Here is a 20,900-nt window from a genome sequence, read left to right as displayed (position 1 = left end):
GAAAAGATGAAATCGAGAAGAATAGACTGAACTCTGCCCTTTATATCTTGTTTGTTTCTTCCACGGGCCTTCAACAAGGTATTTTCTTTAGGGATCAGTTCATCCTAATCGCAGGAATGAGCTTCAAAGTTGCGTTATCGGAATGTGCGTATTAGGAAAGGCTGTTCGGCCCTTCTGACTCATGTTCTCACTTGCCCACAGTAGATGAGGCAACGTTATGTCCTTTCAGGCTGGTCCTAAGCCATGCTGCGTGAGGCACAGACATTTCTTACCTAAAAGGGGAGCTCTTCCACTTTGCCGGCAGGCCCCTCTTCTGGTTTTCCCCGCTGGTGGGGTGTACGGGAAGCAGCGGAGCAGTCAACACTGAGAAAGCGCGCTCAAGGGATGACATGACGTAAAGTACAGAACTGAGGAGAAAAATGGATGAAGGGTTTGTTATTCTACATGTATGTGATAAAACTCCAAACAGTAAATTTAGCATAACCGGAAGATGAATTATCATTAATATTTTCTGCAAGCTCTGGGTAAGCACGGTGTTCACCATCCTGAAGCAGAGTCACAGCCTCTGAGAGGGTCACTGGAAACCAGTATTCACGGGCTGCTCACTGGCTGAGGGGGCATTTTTAGTGACGTAACCAGCATTATATAAATAATAGGATACTGCAGAAGCAAGAAGATCTGTATTGTATTGCTACAAAAATATTGCAAAAAGCCTTGGCATTGTGAGTGATGAAAGCATTGCTACTTTTTTTGTCTTGGTGGGGAAAAATAAAAACATAATTATTTCGAACTCAAATTAGGTCAGGAACTGGCAATAATTTCTGGAATGTCAAGAATAAAAATGAGAAATGGAGAATAAATCCTATTAGCACAAAATGAGGGATTGTCACCATCAAAAGATAACGACAAGATGGGTACCAGACCTGAACAGGCAGAGAAGGAGCCTGAACACTAGGAAAAATCTTAACATGTTCTGATTGGACAATAAATAGGAGAGTCCATCTTCTCTACCTATGATTTGAAATCTCTGGGAGTAAATCAATATACCTCACATGGGCCTCTGAATTTTTAATACATTTTTAATCAAACCGGTTATGTAGACAGGAGCCCTGAAAAAAAGAAATTGCCCACGACCCCACACAACCAAGAGGTGGTCTTAACCTGGAGAGTGAAATTAAGGACTCTGAACAGTATTTCATAGTCAATAGGTAAACACTGAAAGAATATTTAGCGTGATGTAACAACCAAATTGTATTTCAGATTGTAATATGCAAGGACACTATGCAAGTTGACTTAGTGCCTATGAAAGAAACAATACAGGCAGGAAGGTGGGGAGACCAGCACAGTGCCCATGTGAGGGCAGCCTCACTGAGCCAAGTGGAGAGATGTAGGGAAATGAAAATGCTCTTGTTTTTAACAGAAGTGGTGACATCTGAGGAAGAAAGATTTTTTTTTTTTTTGAGGGAAAAGAAAATGTATTTGGAATTTTATGCTTTGGAACATTGCTTATTTAATTTGAATTTTAAGAATGATGACTCTGGTGGAATGTCTAACTAAATTTTGCTTGCACTGAAATCCAAAGGTCTTTTGGCTGCAAATTTCTCAGAAACATTAATTAAATTGTTGAACAATCAGAAAGTTTATTTAGACATTCAGCAGAGTTTTCTCAACCTGCCTTTAAGCATTTCCAAATCAGTTAAATCAGTTTCCCACAACAAGTACAAGAGAAATGGTCTGGTTTTTCTGTATGTAGACCTACCATCCTCATCTATATACAGCACAACTTTGAGATCTAACAGAAGACTATTGATTATCTATATCTCTATCTATCTATCTATCTATCTATCTATCTATCTATGTAAAATCTCTATATATCTATATCTTCAGGCAGTTTTGATGTCTGTGGCTTGTAGTCTGCTGAGGAATATAAACTTCAGACCACATCACCAAATGATTATTCAGATAGTACCCCTTTAATCTTGCACTCCCCTAGAACGAAAACAAGCCCAATAAATGTTCCCATGTGGGTAAAGGAACATTGCTCAGAGTGAGAGAAAGGTATCTTGGGGTGGGTGTGCGTGGGCGTGTGGGTGTGTTAGCACAGCGCCCCAGTCAGGGTCTCACGAAATGAAAGGTGCTGACAGTGACCAACAATTGAGTATAAACCAGGGCATGAGAGAGAAAAATAATTACCAGTGAGTATTGTCTTGGTAACTAGGACCCTCCTAGAATACTTATTTTCTAACCACGCTGTGAGTTTTCATATTTGATGACTGATGTGGCAAATCTGTTAAGTACTACATGTTGCTGAATGTGACTTAGAGAGGTGGCAGGGAAAGGGTTCTACTCACAAAGAGTCCTGATATATTGGGTTATTTGGGATTCTCTTTAGTGGGTAATAGACTGGTGTATTAAAATTCTAAATTAATGTTGTTTGGGAAGAATTCATAATAACAGCCTCGCTTTTTTTTCAAGTATATAAAAATATTTTCCCCCAATAATTTCCCCTTTACATGTTCATGACATGGTTATTAAAAGTAATAATTCTTTGATGAGGAGGGAATTAGACAGAATTTAGGGATTTTTCATACAATTCATTGTTTATTTAATGTCAAAGCCAGAGATACAAGAAGTAGGCCCTCCAGGACGTTTCTACTAGATCCTGCCTTTCCTCTATTCACTGTGGTTTTCAATTCAACTTAAAATACATATATATATTTAGCAGACATAAAATCAAAATTAATTTGACCTACATTTAGAGATCTCTGAAAAGACTTGATCATGCCACCGCTTAAATCCTGTGATTACTGAGAACAAAACTTTGGCTTGTGATCATCTTCACTGTTTCTCTTTTACTCAGAAGGAAGCATTCTTTGAGGAGGTTTAAAATAAGTAATTTAAACTCAACTTCTTATACTAATGGTTGACAGTTAACTATGTTGTACAATGGGAAGATGCACTGACTAGATAAGTAATTCTAGACCCATTTTCGCAATAACTAGTTAATTGTTTTAGGAAGGTCTTTCTTCCTTCCTTCCTTTCTCTCCTTCCCTCCCTTCCTTCCCTATTCTCCCATCCTCTTGCTCCTTTTATTTATGAATGTCATTGTTCTCATGTGACAAAAGACTGGGGACAGTAAGGCCTACCTCATGGCTGTTACAAAGAGCTATTGGGATGATGATCTGAGACATGTAAATAGTTGGATCCCTTTCCTCCTGCCTTAATAAATACAATCCCCATTCAGTTCCTCAGTAAAATCTTCAGAGTCTCCCTGGTGCTTTTCTTCTCCCACAGACCTATCCAACTGCAAGTCCTTCACAATGTCCTTTATATTTACTTACATATTCACTTCTTTCCATTTCCACGGCTACCATTCCATTTCAGCCACCCAGACAGCTGTAACTGCCTCTAATTGGTCTCCCTGCTTTTCTCTCTTTTCCTCATTCAGTATATTCTCTGTCTCGCAGCCCAAATGATCTTTTAAAAACACAAATAAAATCATGTCATTTCTGTATTTTAAAGCCTCCAGTGGCTTCCCATTAGACTTAGAAAAAAAAATGCAGAATGCTTACCATGGCCTCTGTAGCCGACTCAAGATGGCCACAAATTCTTTGACCTTCCTCTCTTAGGAGATGTCTGATTCTCCCTCCTTTGACTCTGGGCTGACCTTAGTGCCTTGTTTGACTAACAAAAAATGGGGCAGGGATGTTCTGAGACTTTGAAGAGAGGTCATATAGAAGGCTTGAAGTGCGGGTCAAGGATAGTTCTGGGGGGAAGGCCGGCTTTGTGTAAGCAGTCTAACAACTATGACACAGTCATGCTGCCATCTTGTGAGAGGAACAAGCCATTGGAGAGGCCCTAGAATGTGCGGTGCCATGGAGAGAAAGAGGCCAGGAAGCACTGAGGCACCAGACCCTGAATGAAGAAATCACCTGGGAAGCGGGTCCTCCAGCTTTAGCCGCTCCAGCTAATACCACATGCATCAGAGATAAATTGCCTGGAAAAACTTTCCCATATTCTTAATCTTCAAACTGTAAGCAAAATATAACCTTTATTTTAAGCACCTATGTTTTGGGGGTAATTTCACAAAAATTGGGTAGCCTAGTAGCTTCTAAAGACCTGAAAATACGTCTCTTGCCTCTACCTTGGCGTTCATCCCCTTCTGTTTTCCCTCTTGCTTGCTGCCCAGTGGCCACACCAGCTTCTTTGAAGGTCAGGCTTGTTCCTGTGCCAGCACCTTGGTACTTGCTGTACCCTCTGCTTGAACTCTGACCCCAAATCTTTTCCTCATTGTCTCTTCTTATAATGGAGCTCAAGTGTCCTGTTTTGTTAGGCCTTCCAGATCACTCAGTTTAAATTAGCCTCACCTCCCCCATATCATTTTAGCTTATCATTGTTGTTATTTTTTCATAGCACTTAGAGCTATCCAAAGTGATTTTGTGTTTCCCACTTACTGATTCTTTTGCTAATTAGAATGTAGACTTTTGAGACCAGGGGTCTTATCTGTGTTTTTCACAAATGCATCCCTAGTGCCTTTTCTACTCAAATAAATTTTTAAATAAATGCATGTAGAAGTGTTTCAAACCTAAAGGGTTTCATTATTGCACAACAAGAAACTATTGCATGAAACCACTGAAGGCTGGACAAAATATAGACTGGGATGAACTCACACATAAACTACTAAGATATATCAATAAGATAGACAAAGTCAGAATTCTCTAGAATTGTAGAGAATTTTAAATACTGCACAATATCAGTTCCTTTAATTCCACTTGAGTTGATCACAGCAGTATATTTCCATGCTAATATCTCCTTTAGAAAATTGGCAGTTGAGCTGTATAATTTTTCTATTCCCCCTTGGCACCTGGCTCAATCTTCGGTTTTTCAGCATCTGTCCTTTAGTGATAAAATGAAAAGTGAGATATTCTTTTTGGTTTACCCATCCATAAAGTCATTGGCCAAAGGGTCCATGAGAATTAATCATTTAATGAGGAGGGACTGGTCCCTTTCAAAGAAGTGAGAATGAGCTCACAGTCGAATTCACGAGAATTTCTGTTTTGCTTTACATTTAACACTCAGTGATCACTTGGGAGAAGGCTGTTGATAATCAATAGTATTTAGGCAATTGGCGGGGGGAGAACACACAAAGCTTAACAAATTTGTAGAGGGAGCATCCCTCCAGAGATTTAAGAGACATGTTTGATTTGATTTGATTTCAACAAACTTATTGGCATGATAAACTATATAATTGTCAGCATGTATCAGGAGAGCAAGTTTAATATATGTTACTACTGTACACACTTTAATGTAGCGAGCTAGAGAAACTCACTGACTAGCAAGGATCGAAATGTTGAAATGGGAATCCAGGCTTTGAGATTCCTAGAATCTCTGAAACCATCTTGCATCTTTCTCTCCATCTGCCTGTCAACATGACTTTCTGAAATAACTAATCTCAAAGGAATATTTTAGAAAAAAAATCATGTGGATGTGGGTTTTTTTCCCCCCTAATAAATGCCAATCTTAGGCAGTGTTTTTGTCAGGAGTCTCTGTTCCAGCTTTAAAAGCCAAAAGAAAGATGAAAATGAGTACACCAAAATGTAATTTAAAATGCAAATGCAGATTCTGCAGAAAGCAGCAAAAGCTAATTGTAGTTTTTCTTCGTGTTTGGCTCCGTAGACACAGCGTGTTGTTGTTACCTTCCCCCTGCTGGGGCTGCTCACCTGCAGCTGCACTCCACACCACCACCTCTCACATTAAGTATGTTTGACCTGAAGAGAACCCCCAAACCCGAGTCACAGAAATGCAGAGGAACTTGACCCTATCCAGCACTAGGTGGAAAGGCGACCATATGTGACAGTGTGGCTGCAAACTCATGAGAAATCCCCAGAATAGAAATAGCAGTTACATATTATAAAGAAAGGGCAGCAAAACTATATTCTCCAAGAGCTCCCATAGGCTAGGTTTCAAAAAAAAAACTCAACCCCTGAATTAAAGAGCCCTTTTGTTTTTCATGTATCAGCGTTGTACAAATATTTCATATTTAGGTGAATTTGAAGTCAATTCTACAATGTGCAGTTGTGGCTGCTTTTGGCTTTTATTCCTGTCATACCTGAATGCTACTAGACTACGTAGGATGCTGAGCTTGGGTAAATATATCATTTGTGGTAAAACTTGGTCACTCTTTTAAACCTTCGGACTTGTTCACAAAAAAGTACAAAATAATTTGTGGATCCCATTTTTTTTTTTTTACTCTGTCTTTTTTCCTGGAGGGGATGAGATTTAATCAGCCCTTTGTCACAAAATGTGAGTGGTCTTGTACACTTGCATAGGAGAGCCTGCTCAAAGGTATTTAGAGTCCGGGAGAAAGAGCGAATTTACCAAATAAAATAACTTAGGAAATGCTTGTCAGTCACATAATTAGAATTTTGAATTTTTAAAAATGACTCTGGGACTCGAGTGTGGTCCACTCTCCATTACGTATGCTAATTAGGACCACAGACCCTGTCAACAGAAGAAATTCTTTCTTTATCCTTATTCTTCACTCAAAACTTCATGAACTCCATTAATGGAGTTCTGGTTCTTCGTGCCCTTTCCTGCCCTCTAGTGGGGGTGCTACTGTGCTAGAAAACACGAAGGAGGCTGTGAGGTGGAGTTCAGATAATTGCATTAGTCACACCAGGGCATAATGTGGTCCCTGATGTCCACACGTGTGCCAAGGTCCAGAAACTGTGGGGGCTGCTCAGTGATGGAGAGGTGCCGAGATCCCTTTGTGTAGGCTTAGACCGAGCCAGGGCTTGGGACCCACGGTGCTTGTATTCTGTTGCTTTGTACCTACCTCAGTTTCTCCTTCCAAGCTTTGCCATCTGGTATTGTTCTGCCTGGTAACTTACGATTCCTGTTAGCAATACATAGATTTTATGGTAAAAGAATCCTTTGTTCAACTGTATCAATTACTGGCACAAGGAATCAAATCTACCTGTTTGCATGTCTGTGCTGGATTTGAGACAGAAGGCACATAAAGAGGAAGGATAGGAGTTAGAGTTCCCTTCTGAATTTTGTGAGAAATATCAGTTTACAGGAAGAAGCATTAAAGCAAGTTTTGCAGGTATCAGTCATATATATACCGGTCTTAAAGTTTTACCAAATGAGTCAGACTATGCTAGCGTTCCTCATGCATAACTGCTTTCATTCTCTCTGCAATTTCTTGCATTTAGTTCTAAAGAATTTTTTTTTATTCCATCTTTTCTTTGGGGGAGGCCAGGAAGTGAACTCTGAGTTTCCCTCCCCCGAAGCTTATGCCTCAGTTCATTTGTGTAAGAAATAGAGGGCAGAAAACACTTTTATAATACTATTCGGAAATCTATTTCTTCTTTTAGTAATTATTTTTGCATGGATATTGTACTTTGTTTTATAAAATGAAGACTGGCACTGTCTTTTACTGCCTGTCATGCAGAGAAGGAGGATACATTCTAAACTCAATTTAATACTTCTTTTTGGAACATTATAGACATGATACATGGGATGTCAAATTAAAAAAAAGAAATTTCAAGTGACTCAGGAGGTAAGGGAAATCCAAATGCAGGAGGATAACAGAAGGTCAATCAGCAGTAGGAAAAGGTTCAGGAAAATCCAGTTAGGTCTGACTATGGTAGTTCAGTCTCTTGCATTACTAGTTCTACCTTTCCCGAATATGTGCGTGCTCTTCCCTCCCCCACCCCAACTCAAAGGTTTTTTCCCTCCTTCCCTCTTGTAGCCAGTTGTCATTATTTATAATGTGATCCCAGCAGTTTGAGTAAAAAAAAGAAAAAAATCAATTATTTTGCTAAGTTTTACAATTGTTAAATAAAAAAAAAAAACCAATTTCCTTTACTTTATTGCCAGCGAACAAAAAAATCTCTATCCAAGATGAGTGATGGACCTGAGGTCCTGTTGGATTTAGGGTCTGTGTGATTCTTAAGTGCATTTCCATTTTATATGATCTTCTGAATTCCTTCTTTATGACTCTCACGTCAGAGTATTCCCGTTTATGCAAAATTGCTCCCTTCTGCCTCGGTACAATGACTATAATAACACTAATAATACAACTACTTCTAATAATGACAGCAAACACTACAGCCTCTCTATGTGTTAGGCACTATTTTAAGTGCTAATATTAGGTCATTTATCCTCTAACAACCCTGTAGATACTATTATTTATACTTCACAGATGAGTAAAATGGGGTGTGGGTTGATTAACTTGATGAAGATCACACAGCCAGTAGTTTTGAAGCTGGGATCCCAAACCAAGTGGTGTGGATCCAGAATTAGTTCTTAACCACAACGATGAGTCATTTTTCTATAATAATTGCTGAAACTTGTCTATTTACCATCAACAACATAAAACTGTATACCACCATCATTGTTACTGGTAGAGCGGTCCGTGCTCTACCTGGTATCCACGTGATGCCTTGAAATGGAGGTGCCAAGAAAAACATTCTTTTAAGCATCTGGGAAACCCACATAGGATTGCATGGCCGTTCACAACGTTGACTAGACCCCTAGATCTGAAGAAGTGACTCTGTGCCAAAGGAAATTTGCATAAATTGTGCTAAGGAGGCCCGAGGAGCCACAGCACCTGCAGAGGGGTCCAGGGCTGGATTGAGCTGCATGACTTCAGGCAGGTTGTCTAACTTCTCTAAACCTTAGACTCTTCTTTAAAAAAAATAATTTTGATTGTTCAGATTGCCAGAGGCCATATTAGAGATTGGAAACTGCCATGGTATGCTGTATGAACAGAAGTCCTGCTAGAGTTTTAGAAGACAAAGGTAATGGTAGAACTAAGTCATCACTTTGTACGTAAGAGTTTAAGCAAATAGAGCAAAGAGCACCTGTACTGTAGAGGTATTACTGTTTTTACATTGTAAGTAGACATACAGGGTGTAGCAAACATATCCCTGTGTGTCTCCTTTACTCACACACACGCAATATCTCTGACACCAGATGTGTGATTCCCCCCCCCCCCCAACCAATTCTGTGATTCCACCCAGGCGTTACACAATTCAGCTGACCTCTCTAGCCGGAGCGAGTAACAGGCACCACAAGTTTAGGGCTTAGTCCCAGAAGACTGTCCCCACTTCAGATGCCAATCACAAGTTTTCGGTTGTCTTTGGTACTTTTGACCAAATGGCTGGAACCTTTCCTGGGGTTCTATAATTTATTAGAATGGTTCACCGAACTCAGGGAAACATTTACTTATGCTTACCAGTTTATTATATAAAGGATACAGATGAGCAGCCAGATGAAGAGATGCTCAGGGGGAGGTTTGGACGGGTTCTGAGCACGGGAGCTTCTGTTCCCATGGAGTTAAGGTGTGTCAAGCTGGTATGTGGACGTGTTCACCAACTCAGAGGCTCTCTAAACCTCCCACTTCCGGGATTTTTTTATGGAGGTTTCATCATGTAGGTATGATAGATTATTAACTCAATCTCCAGCCTTTCTCCCCTATCCAAATGATGAAGAGGAGGCTGCAAGTTCTAAATTTTTAATCATGACTTGGTTTTTCTGGGGACCAGTCCCTATCCTGAAGCTTTCTAGATGTTCGCCATGTCTAGACCCAAGAGAACAAGAGACGTTTCTATCACTCAGTAAATCCCAGCGCATTTAGAAGCACTGTCAGGAACTGGGGTCAAAAGCCAAATACTAGCGGAAAAAAAAGATATTCTTAGTGCTATTATCACATAGGAAATGACAAGGATTTTAGGAGTTCTGTGCTAGGAACTGGCAGGCAGAAACCAATATTTTCATTTCTATTTCACACTTACCTAGAGGTTGTCACCTTTGGGTATATCAAATGGGAACAGTTCATTAGTGGTAGATGTAATGTTCCTTATCAAGAACTGCATTAGATTTTTAAAGTGCAGAGTTTAAAAGTATAACTTGTGACAAAGATTAATAGTTGCCTCCTCTGATAAACATTTTCGTCTCTCACCTTAGTAACAAACCCAGACACACTGCTGCATGGAAACCAAAAACAAATTTCTATTTCTTTTCTTCCTTTGCAACTAGGTATGGCCATATGTTTAAGTTGAGGCAAATAGGGTATACGTAGAAATATTGTGTTAAAATTATGGCAAGGCCGTTTAAAGGAAGGCAACTCAGTGGAGAGGAATCCTTTTCGCCCTGTTGCATTTGCTCTGTTGCTTTCAGTGTGAAGATGATAATTGGAATTCCAGCATGAGCTCCATGGATGATGGGGTGACCTTAAAAATGGGAGGTATGATTCAGGAGCAGAAATATAGGGGCCTGCATTCTTGATGACATCACGGTTTGCCTGTATCAGTCATGGACTGCTAATTTCTAGACTTCTTTTCTGGTAATATTAAAAGAAAAAAAATCTAAAGAAACTTAAACCACTGGTATTTTTTTTTTTTTTATCTCTGCTACCAAACTAAACTTGTGCACAATAATACTAATCTTTAATTAAACTGGTCATTTGTAGAGTTCTTTACATTGGTATGTGAAAATAGATTGCTGTAGTTTTGGCTGAATGTAAGATCTGATTATCCTGAAGTAGCAAGAAAAATCTCAACGTTATTAATTCCGTTATATGCTGCATGTTGAAGTTAAAAAGACATTTTAAGCACTAAAATGACTAAATTCAACACACGGAAATAGTTAAAATATAGAACCAGAACTGAGGACGTATATTCTACCGTTTATAACACCAATACTTTGGTTTCAGTAAAATAGTATCATCTATCACATTTACTTGATAATTTGAATGTATCCATGGTTTTGACTGCATCTAATGCATACATTTATTTTATTTATTTCCAAACTTAAGTTTATGTAATACTAAACAAACAAACAAAAAACCCCAGAGGTTCCACAATGACTGTTTTCTTTTAAAAGGTGGAAATAAATTACTCTTTTGAAAAATAACACTTCTGAGTATAGCAAGAGTTGGATACCAGCTATAAATTAGTCTGAACACAATAGGTACAAAGAATACATCCAGAATTCAGCTTCAAGACTTTTTTACTGAGTTCTGTAGTTATCTAAACCTCTGTACATCTCTTCTTGCCACAAATTTATAGTTTTTGTCTGATTCACTAAGAAATCTGTATTATCGCTTTAGTTTAAGAAAAACTAATTTTTGGTTACCTGAGAAACATTTCCTTTAGAGTACTAATAACTTCTGAAATCGTCCCCTTTATCATTTGTCCCTTTCCAGCTAAATCTGGGCTCTTCCAGTCTATGTTGGCCTCAATTCCAGAGCCTTTTTCTGGTAAGAAACAAAAACTCATCTTGATTAGTCACATGCATGGGTATTATATTATTATTATCACTGCTAGTATTACATTAGCAAACACAACCACGTTAAAATAACTAGAATTCAGAGTCCGTGGGGCGGGGGGAAGGGCTGCTTGTTCCATTAAAGCAAGAGGTAGCAGGAATGCAGGAAACATGCTGACTCTCGGGCAAAGCTTGACAATCTTTCTAGCTTTTCTAGGAGGAATAATATAAAACAGAACAGAGGAACATTGGCTTTGTAGACAGCCCATGTTGGAAACTTCGCTGTGCTACCTAATACTATAGGCCTGTTGGCAAATAGTTGGCCTTGTTTGAGTCTTGGATTACTTGTGTGTAAAACTGGGATAACACTTACCTTGGAGGATTGTTAGTATTTGGTGCATAGCAGCTATTCAATTCACGGTAGCTGTTACTGTTACCAGTCTAGATTGTGACTTTTTAATGTTGTGATAAAGACATGCAATGAGGGCCTATAAGTCTCAAAAGGTGTCAGAAACCAAAAGCTAAGAAATGGAGGCAAAGTTATCACCACAGGTGCTAAGGTCTGTGTGTTTATGTCCCCTCAAAATTTAAAATTTCAATAGGTTGAAATCCTAATGCCTAAAAGGATGGTATTAGGAGGTGGGCCCTTCGGCAGGTGATTAAGTCATGAAGATGGAGACTGCATGAGTGGGATTAATTGTTGAAATATAATGTTAGTTTCAGATGTACAACATAGCGATTTGACAATTCTATACGTTACTCAATGCTCCCATGATAAGTATGGTTACCATTTATCACCACACAATGTTATTAGAATACTGACTATATTCCCTGTGCAGGGCTTTTCATCTCCGTGACTAATTTATTTTATAAATGGAAGTTTATACCTCTTAATCCCTTCACTTATTTGTATGTCTTCTCTGGGAAAATGTCTATTCAGTCCTTAGACCATTTCTAATGTGGGTTTATTTTGTTATTGAGTTGTATGAGATCCTTACATATTTTCAATACTATTTCCTTATCTGATATATAGTGCACGATATTTTCTTCCATTATGTAGGTTTTCTTTACATTTTGTTGTTTTCTTGCACAAGCTTTTTATGTTGACGTAATACCACGTGTTTATTTTTCCTTTGTCGCCTCTCCTTTGGGGTCATATCCAGTATATCACTGTCAAGACCCGTGTCAGAAAGCTTTTGGGGTCACGTAAAAAATCTTTGTCAAGACTGACATCTTATGAAAGAGACTAAACAGAGTTCCCTGGCCTCTTCCAGCATGTGAGGACACAGCAAAAAGCTGGTTGTCTACGAACCAAGAAGCAGGCCAGACGTTAGATCAGTGGGCAACTTCGTCGTGGACTTCCCAGCCTCTGGACCAGTGAGATACACATTATGTTGTTTATAAGCTCCCAGTCTATAGCATTTTGTTTTAGCAGCCCAGACAACAAGGAAACAACTTAACATCCTCATCAAGCTCCTGCTCCCTGGTTTTGAGGGAGAACTGCTGCTCTTTCTCTTCCCTTTACAATATAGGCCAGGACAGTGCATTCACGAAAGGGGCTGCTTGTAACACAGCATTGTGGTAGGAAAATGTGCTACTAACTTTCCATTATATATTATAATCTGGGGTGGTGTTAAAAATATTTAATAACCAAATAGGGGCACCTATGTCCCACATTCCAACCGATAGCCCATATCAGCCCACATTTGTAGCTATGAACAGTCACAGTGGACTCAGACTATACCAATGTGTACTTCCAACTAACTATGCAGATGTTTTTATATATCAGGATGTGTATGAATAAGAAGGAAAGTGATTCTGAAGGACTTCGCTACTCAATGGGAGCTGCTTGGAGAAATATATTCTGTAAATGCATACACTTTTGCTTAGTTTTTATATCCAAATATTGCTTTCCCTTTCCCTATCAGTAGGGAAAAACACCCAGTTTCTTAACAAATGGAATAATAAGTGAAGTTTTTATCCTGTACCTCAAAGAGTAGCAACATAGTAATTGGAGGTTTCTCTGCATATACACCAAATATGTTTAAATATATGTGGCAACAGGGGTGCCTAGGTGGTTCAGTTGGTTAAATGTCTGCCTTCAGCTCAGGTCATGATCCAGGAGTCTGGGGATCGAGCCCCACATCAAGCTCCCAGTTCAGAGGGGAGCCTGCTTCTCCCTCTGCCCCTCACCCCTTTCGTGCTCTCATTCTCTCTCTCTCAAATAAATAAATAAATAAAATCTTTAAAGAAAAGATTCATGGCAACTTTTACTTTGGTAAATATTTAATTAAAAAATCACAGGTGACAAAGACTAACCAAATATCCAATATTTCAATTTATTTTCAAGATCAGTAGTAGTTTAAGTAAATGTGAACTGGGCAGCTTTTTAAAATATTAAGGTACGGACTCATATCTAAAGATAAACAGTGTCCAACTATTCCCTGGGTACATGTTTAATACCTTGTAGATATCTTTGATTTAAACCTCTATTATGTGTGGCTCTGTGATTTTGTGGCTGAGGTGAGAACATGTGTATGGAAGAGAAATCTGTTGGCTTGTTGAGAATCCGTGAGACCATGCGTTTCTTGGTCTGTGTTGGGTATTAATCTGTAAGAGCTGCCTATTCCAGGGTTTCTCTGGACGCACGCAGTTGTCATTTCTGTCTTGCAGGTCTGACGAGGTTGGGAAGGTCTGAGTCTTAGGACGCACTTTCTTTTCTTTGTGATGCTTTCAGGAAACGTGTTAAGTTGGCCTGGGAAGTTTCTAAGAGTCCTCTCATCCTCATGTCGAAGAGAGATTTTTAACATACTGCCAGCGCTGGAAGGGCGAGAAGTGCAGAAAGGTAAAGCCTGTTTCCTGAGCAGCAGTGTACTCATGCCATTTCTGGAGACAAATCAGTTTTATCCAAATCCCTTGGCTGGTACGAATCTCAGGGAATTTGCTCGCTGTTGGCGCTATGTTCCTTGGTGTACGTGTCTTCATTGAAAATACAAAGGATGCTGGAAGCCAAGGGGCTTCAGACCGCAAAAGAACAACCCCAACCTCGACAGAGAATGGCATTTTAGGAAGAGTCAGTGTTCGTAGTGTTGCTGTCTTTCCGTTTCGTGTATATTAGAAATGGCTTAAGAGTATTCAAAGCCTTTGGGTTCACTGTACATCGACTGGATCATTGTAGTAGAGGTCTTGGTAGGCTGATTCTCAACCTGAATCCCAGGGTTCAGCTAGAGCCGTTTTTTCTCTGCCAGCGCAGTGAATTAATCACGCTCTAACTGGCAGAATGCAGTTCAGGGTCAATTGTCAGTACAAACTCTATTACCGTGTCTATCAAGGGTCATATTAACTGCCTATTTGTATATGTAGTAAATATTCTCCAGGGGCAGCACTAACTGGTATAAACCGAAATGAACTTGTGCCAAGACAGTAGGTACTCACACTGCACACGCCCTGGACATTTTCTGTTGCTTCTCACGTGGTGTGAGTTCTGGCAGGAGCCAAACTCCAGGATGGAGACTGGTTCTTTGGCCCGCCAGCTACGTTGGGCAGCTTCGCAGGACATGTGAGGCCATTCCAACTGGCAAACAGCCCCTTCCTTTTTCAATAGAGCCATTGGCACCTTCCTTAGGGGAGAAACAGAAATGGTAAAGCGCTCATCTTCGTTGTGTACTGAGGCTGTCAAGCTGGTATCTTCCTAAGTTCAGCCTCAGACCTTTTTATCTGAAAGTATCAACAACATAATTGCAGAAAAAGTCTAAAGCTTTCTCTTCCTCTTCTCCCCCTCCCCCCTCCGGAGGTTACAGAGGGCAGAATTAAACAGTACCCTGAAGACTCCTAGGTTCCCAGAGCAGAACCACCATGACTTGGCGTGTACATTGCTGGAACATCTTGTAAGCAGGTACAATGCCAAATGAACACATGTGAACAAGAATACTCAGCAAGGAGGAAATGTTGATTTCATCAGTGAGCATCAAACCTAGCTAGAAGTAGGAAAGAATTGTTCCATCTGCTCCATGGACGGAGCCATCCAGGCTGCAAGACAGTAGATCACTGCTGGTGTAGAAGTCAGGGGGAAAAAGAAAAAAAATGTGCACCTGGCCCTTCAGCGAAGTCTGGTATGTAAGCATTTTCCAGCTTATAAGCATGTGTTTCCAGCCCACCCTCATAGAGCAGGGAAACGTCGTAAATCAAATTTGTATGCTTTGCTACTCATCAGACATTGATTATTATTCTCCTGGGCAAGTAGGGAGAGTGGCTAATTGTTTGGCTCCCTTTTGCATATGTAAGTATATTATCCATGAAGACTGCATAGTTTATTTGATAGTTCATAAATTTGCAGATATTATCGGGGGAAAAGGAAGTTCAGCGTGTGCCAAGAGCAGACAACTTGGTTTGTTTACCCCTATATGGTATTCTAGCATTGTCTCTGCAGAGTGTTTTTCTTTTTTCTTTTTTTAAAATACAGCATTATTGAGGTATAAGTTACATACATGAAACTGCATAATATCAAGTATACAATTGGTAAGTTTGTATATATGTAAATATCCATGAGACTCTCAGTAAGGTTAAGATGATTAACATATTTGTCACCACAAGAGTTTTCTTGTGTTCCTTTGTAATTCCTTCCCTCTTGGCCCTCCCCACCCCTTCCCTCTTTCTGAGGCAACCCCGATCTGCTTTTTGTTACTATAGATTACTGTGTACTTTCTGGGACTTGATATAAATAGAATCTACACTGTAGACTCTTTTTGTTTAATTTCTTTCGCTCATTATACTTATTTTGGGATTATCATTATGTCAATAGGCCACTCTTTTGTATCGCACAGTGTTATTCTATGATGTGGACATAGATCATGTGTTTATCCATTCATATGTCAATGGTATTTGGAATGTTCACAGGTTTTTGGCTATCGCAAATAAAGCTGTATGAGCATTGGTATACAAGTCTTTCTGTGGACACATGCTTGTATTTCTCTTGGGTAAATATCGAGGAGTGGAATGGCTGAATCCTACAGTAGGTGTATGTTAATTTAAGAAATTTCCACATTGTTTTTTAAAGTGGCTAAACCATTTTACCTTTCCACCAGCAGTATATAAGAGTTCCCGTTCTTCCACGTTACGACACATTTGCTGTGCTTTAGATTTTGTTCCAGTAGACGTACAGTGGTATCTCACTGTGGTTTTACTCTGTCTTTTCTTATTGACTAATGGTGTTGAAAATCTTTTCATCTATTTGCAATCTGCATGACTTCTTTGAGGCAAGGGCCTATACAAATTTTTTGCCTATTAAAGTTTTTTTTTAATTCTTACTGAGTTTTAAGAGTTCTTTACATATTCTTTAAACAAATCTTTCATCACATATATAATTTGAAACTATTGTTTCTCCAGTCTGTGACTTGTCTTTTTACTCTCTTACTAGTGTTTTTAAAAGAGCAGATTTTTAATTTCCTTGAAGTCCAATTCACTGATTTGTTCTTTTGTTCTTTTGTGGACCTTGCTTTTTGTACGGTGTTTAAGAAGTCTTTTTTTTTTTTCTTTTTTTGGCTGGGTATTTTATTGGTAGTACATGACAAGACGTCTTTGCCTAATCTAAGGTCATGGAGATTTTCTTCTATGTTTCCTCTTTCTCTTTCTTTTCATTCTTTGGTGCCAGGAGCAGAAGTTGTAGAGCTGGTTACTGGATGTCAGGAGACTCTGGTTTTCTGCCTTGAACAGCTCTGTGCCATCTGACTACTTGCCATTTGGATTTGAAGCATTAGAAAGAGGGTGGGAGCAAGAGCCTTGAAAACTTGCTATGAAACCTCACATTCAAACGAAAAAAAGCCAGTAATTACTTTTAGAGAACTTGTCGAGAAGGTTTCAGAGGTACGGAGTAGGTTTTTCCAAGAAAAAGCAAAAGCCATTTTTTTTTACAGTATTTTAAAATGTTAATCAGTGACATTTATTATTTGGTGGGAAATGGGAAGAACTTTCTTGACACTAAAAATTTTTTAAATTGAAATAAAATTGACATATAATGTTCATTTCAGGTATACAACATGATTCAATATTTGCATATATTGTGAAATGATCACCACAATATGTCTAGTTAACCTCCATCACTATGCATTGTTACGAAAATTTTTTTCTTGTGATGAGGACTGCTAGGGTTTACTCTTAGTAACTTTCAAATGTGTAATACAGTATTATTAACTGTAGTCACCCTGTTGTACATTATAACCCCATGACTTTATTATGTTATAACTAGAATTTTGCACCTTTCGACCTACTTCACTCATTTCTTCCCCAACCCCTCTGGCAACTACCAGTTTGTTCTCTGTTCCAATGAGCTTGGTTTTTGTTGTTGTTTTTAAATTCCATATATAAGTGAGATCATATGGTATTTGTCTTTGTCTGACTTATTTCAGTGAGCATAATGCTCTCAAGATGCAAGATTTTGTTGTAAGTGGCAAGATTGTATTATTTTTTATGGCTGAATAGTATTCCATTGTGTGTGTGTGTGTGTGTGTGTGTGTGTGTGTGTGTACACAGTGTCATCTTTATCCATTTATCCATTGATGAACACTTAGGTTATTTTTATATCTTGGCTATTGAAAATAATGCAGTAAACATGGGGGTACATATGTTTTTCAAATTAGTGTATTGGTTTTCTTTGGATAAAAACCCAGAAGTGGAATTGTTGGATCATATGGTAGTTCTATTTTTAATTTTTTGAGGAAACTTCATTCTATTTTTCATCCTAGCTCCACCAATTTACATTTCTAACAACAAGGCACAAGGGTTTCCTTCTCCACATTCTCATTAATACTTCTTATTTCTTATCTTTTTAATAATAGCCATTCCAACAGATGTGAGGTGATAGCATGCGGTGGTTCTGTTTTGCACGTCCCTAATGATGAGTGATGTTGAGCATCTTTTCATGCGTGTGTTGGCCAGCTGCATGTCTTCGTTGCAAAAATGTCTATTCAGAGCCTCTGATCCATGTTTTAATCAGATTGCTCTTGTTCTGCTATTGAGTTGTATGAGATCTTCATATATATATTGGCTATTAACCCTAATCAGATGTATGATTTGCAAATATTTTGTCCTATTCAATAAGTTGCCTTTTCATTTCGTTGATGGGTTCCTTGGCTGTGCAGGAACATTTTTGTGTAGTCCCAGTTGTTTTTGTTTTATTTTGTTTTGTTTTGCTTCTGGAGTCAGACCAAAAACTTATTGCCAAGACTGATGTCATGCTTTCTTTTAAGAGTCTTATGGTTTCAGGTCTTATCTTCAAGTCTTTAATCCATTTTGAGTTGATTTTTTGTGTGTGGTATAAGCTAGTGGTTAGTTTCATTCTTTTCCACGTGGCTGTGCAGTTTCCCAACACAATTTATTGAAGACACTGACTTTCCCTATTGTATATTCTTGGCTCCTTAGTCATAATTTAATTGACCATGCATGTGTGGGTTTATTTCTGGGATCTCTATTTTGTTTTGTCAATCTATGTGTCTGTTTTTATGAAAATACTATACTGTTTTGGTTACAGTAGCTTTACAATACAGTTTGAAATCAGGGAGTGTAAGGTTCTTTTTTCTCAAGATTGCTTTGGATATTTGGGGTCTTTTGTTGTTCCATACAAATCTTAGAATCACTTGTTCTATTTCTGTGTAAAATGCCATTGGAATTTCAATAAGGATTGCACTGATTGTAGATTGCTTTGGGTAGTATGGCATTTTAACAATATTTATTCTTTCAATCCATGAGCATGAAATGTCTTTCCTTTTTTGTGTGTGTCTTGGGGACTTTAATCTTGAAGTGTAATTAAAATATTCTTTCTTTCAGTTAGTGCTCTTTTCCTTAATTTGGATTGAATATCTCTGGAATGTGAGCTTTGCCAATGGCTCAAAATAAACAATCATAATAGGTGCAAAATGAGCAGTTCTGAGGACTTAAAGTGATAACAATGCAATCTTCAATGTTCCATTGAAAAAAATATTTCCCATGAGTTACAGTTCTGATATGAGCTTTATTTGCTGAAATTGCTTTAATTCAAGGCAGACTCTATATGATGTTTTCCTAAATATCCTATTATTTTAAGCCACCTAATATAGACATGAAATCCCTCCTTGAAACCACCTACTTTAAAGCAAACCTCATACCTGTAAGAACAAAATTATTTGAAAAGTTTCCATTTAGTTAATTCTTAAAAAGAACAGATAATCTAAGAGAGTTGCTTAGTTAATGCCATCTGGCTATTTTACTGGATATCTATTCTGATGTTATTACCGATATTGCTCACAACTTTTGGAACTTCTGAGCTCATGTTGTGGAAAACATGCACGTTTAACATTCTTAAGTTTTGATTTAAATTGTATATTCTGCACTGAGGAAGAAAGTCTATCACTAAAGCTGGTTAAAATAGTTTAAATGCAGTTAGAACTAAATCGTTTTGCGTTGACAGTATAAGAGCTGGCTGAAGGGTTTGGAAATGCTCACATAAGAGAGGAGAGGGGCTTGAATTTCTTGCCATGGGCCACCACTAGAGCAACTGTTAACAATTTAAACAAGGATTATTTTTAAAAGCAAAACTGTGCAAGTAGGGTTTCTTTCCTCCAGGCGGGCAAAGGACAGGGCTGGGCTTATACATTTTTAGCAGCCGACATGTTAATGAGACCATTTCCATTGAAATGAGCTAAATACTATCACCATTTGTGGACTTCCAACTGATTTCTGAAACATTTGTTGAACTTCAAAAAGTGCTTCCAGAATCAATTAAATACAATTTTTAGATTTAACATGCATATACCCATGAATAGTCAACATTTATATTTACCTGACTTGGCTTATATTGTGTCACATTTTCTTTAAAATATTGGTTTTTGATAGTTAAATAATAATAGAAATGAATTCTAGTAAAATTTATAATTTTATAATTTTATAATCTAATTCAGCCAGCTTTTCAAAATTTTAATTTTCCTATTTTGGGAGTAAGTAACCAAAACATCCACTGACCAAAAAGCCACTCATTAGTTTTCTAGGTAGGATAACTAGAAAGTAACTGCATTATACAGCAGTAGGAAGAAATGGAGCTCTTCTCTCGTCTCCGAACCTAAAATAACATTATTATTGGAATGGAATGATAACTTTGGAGAACAATAGTGAATTTGCCAAAGCACTGATCTAGTTTGACTTTGGTTATGGTAGCTCTTTTCTCCCCCAAATTTTATGTTGGTTATCTTACTGAGCTCTCACAACAGATATTACTATGCACAAGAAAGAATTAGAAACACAGAAACATTAAGTATTTCACACAAAGTGACATTGCCAGTTAGCAGAGAAACCAGGATAAAATGACTGTTTTTCTCTACTAGCTTTTCCTCTACAAGTTACTGCCACTTTTTTAGAAAAAGCACCTCTTTCTTTTAATCGGGTATCAGACTGTAGCTAATTCTGCTTCTGTTAATATCCATCAATAGGTAAAAGTAAAAAATGAATGCTAATGAACTTGGTGGCAGAAGAATGAAAACATTGAGTTAAGTTCCCCATGCCAAGCAGACACTTCGTATTCAGTTTGCAGAAAACAAGACTGTTCTGCATTCCCAGGTTTAGGTTTGAACTTTGACACTGCAATGAGGAGTGTGCCTCTC

At 38.3% G+C, this 20,900-nt stretch overlaps 1 protein-coding gene across 18 annotated transcripts in view; it reads left to right on the top strand.

The window, feature by feature from the left end:
- Nucleotides 1-20,900, top strand: part of CXXC4 (CXXC finger protein 4) — a 420,398-nt gene that overhangs the window by 10,265 nt on the left and 389,233 nt on the right. For 13 of the 18 annotated variants that reach the window (XR_008958588.1, XR_008958586.1, XR_008958577.1 and 10 more), the window contains one exon: nucleotides 14,012-14,119. The exons of 3 other annotated variants lie outside the window; for them this stretch is intronic. The gene's annotated coding sequence lies outside the window, so the exon portion shown is untranslated. Of the gene's footprint in view, nucleotides 1-10,827; nucleotides 11,267-14,011; nucleotides 14,120-15,067; nucleotides 20,531-20,900 lie in introns of those variants that run through there. 2 more of the 18 variants (XR_008958584.1, XR_008958574.1) reach the window with 2 other exon arrangements.

The sequence above is a fragment of the Ursus arctos genome, unplaced genomic scaffold, assembly GCF_023065955.2.
Source record: "Ursus arctos isolate Adak ecotype North America unplaced genomic scaffold, UrsArc2.0 scaffold_11, whole genome shotgun sequence".
Taxonomy (NCBI): domain Eukaryota; kingdom Metazoa; phylum Chordata; class Mammalia; order Carnivora; family Ursidae; genus Ursus; species Ursus arctos.
The sequence above is the reverse complement of the archived record's forward strand: the minus strand, read 5'-3'. Positions and strand labels throughout refer to the sequence as shown.